Raw genomic sequence first — 1,828 nt, forward strand, 5'->3', positions numbered from 1 at the left:
ATCTGATCCAGGGGGTTTCAGGCAATTCCCCAAAGGAGAGATTACCTGTCAGGCAAAACCAAAAGATGTTCACAACACAAAATTACAGAATATCAGAGCTGAAAGGAACCTCAGGAGTCATCTCTCTTATCCCCTCTTACAGATGAGGAAACCATACAGGGTAGAAAACAATAAAGGCCATAAGAAAGGCACATACCAAGTGCTGCAGAGTTCAAAGGAGGGAGAGTACACATTTGGTTGAGGATATCAGGGTGGGCTTGATGAAGGCAGTGGGATTTGACCTGGGATCTGACACACAGTGTGGGTCAGGACGGTGCTGGCTTTTTGCTAATTTCAAATTTTAGTTTTTTGCTACTTTTCTGCTCATAGTTTGCTTACATCCGATTCCACAACCCACAACTTCCTTGGTCTTTTGAGATCTTATTCATTTGGCCTTGATCTTTTTCTCAAGTTCCCTTCACTTGGATTTGGTGCGCTGGTTCTCCTGATTGCCTGTTTGGACTTGGCCCTGTTCTCTGTTCAGCTGGGTGTCTTGGCTAGACAAGACCCACGTCTCAGCCAGTGGGATTAGGTTTTCTGTGTATTCAGAGAAGACCAAGGGTGACAAACACAAATGCCTTCAGATGTCAGGCAGATAACAAATGTGTGAAGTGGCTGGCTATTACTTAACACACAAGTGCTGCTTGTGGGATTTGAATTCTTATTAACAAATAAAACCAATGTGCTGCCCAAGCAAAACCATCTGTGGGCTAGTTTCTGGTTTGCTGTCAAAAGTTTGTGACTCCTGGAGTAGACAAAATCTCTATCATGATAGGTTCAAGAAAACCCAGCAAGTCTGTATCTCTTGAACTGCCTGGGGTCCCGGAGCTCCGAGGGAAAGAATTTGTACACTGGGGTTCATATTGCCCACAATTGGGATTCAAGCATTTACAAACTTGTTTCATGAACTAGTGAGGCATTCAATGGAAGCCAGATCGCTGAAAGTGCTGAGGGGAGAAAAGCATCAGAAAGGAGGAATGGGTCTGACGTAGGCTCCAATGTGCCCCAGGATTCCCCTGAGCAGGAAAAGCTGGAGTTGTATCTTTAGGCAACTCGGCCATCTGTTGAAGGGGGTGGAGAGGAAGGGGAGGTGGTGGAAAGGGATGTGCATCACGGCCTCCCACGGCTAGTTCCCACTTCCCCTTGGACTCCATCACCTATTTCCCGTCAGACCAGGAAGCTCAGAAAGTCACTAAGCAGATCCCGGGTATTTACCCACACTTCTCCCATCCTTTCCGAGCCTGCGTTAAGTCTCACCTTCCTCCTGAAGCCGTCTCCAACCACCCAGCCTGGAGACATCGCCCTCCTCCGGAGCTAAGGGCCCGTGGCACCTGTTCGGATCTTGGTCACAAGCTTGGTTGTTAGATGAGAATGTAAACACGCAGTAAGACTGTGGGACCGCCTTCCTGGCAGTGGCGCGCCTGGAATACAGATGCGCGCCCTGAGCAAAATGAATGAACGAATGCATGAGTCAGAGTCAGGCCTACAGGCAGGGAAAGAGCGCCCTACCGCATCCACCCCTCTGCGCTGCCTTGAACGGCGCGCCCTCGCACGACCCCGCTAGCACAGAACACCCGAACGTGCGCCGCAAGCGCGGAGGACGAGGGAGGACGCGCGCCCAAAGAAGATCCGGCCTCCCATAGGCCAAGACGGCACAAGAGGTGGGCTCTTATTGCACGACCGGGTCGCGCACTGGTCGAGACTCCGAAATGAAGGTTGGGATTGGTCGCGCTTCTCCAAGGGACCGGCTTCGCGTGGAGGAGGGGCGGGTACAAAGGGCGTGGCCTGC

The sequence above is a fragment of the Rhinolophus sinicus genome, linkage group LG05 (assembly GCF_036562045.2).
Source record: "Rhinolophus sinicus isolate RSC01 linkage group LG05, ASM3656204v1, whole genome shotgun sequence".
Lineage (NCBI taxonomy): Eukaryota > Metazoa > Chordata > Mammalia > Chiroptera > Rhinolophidae > Rhinolophus > Rhinolophus sinicus.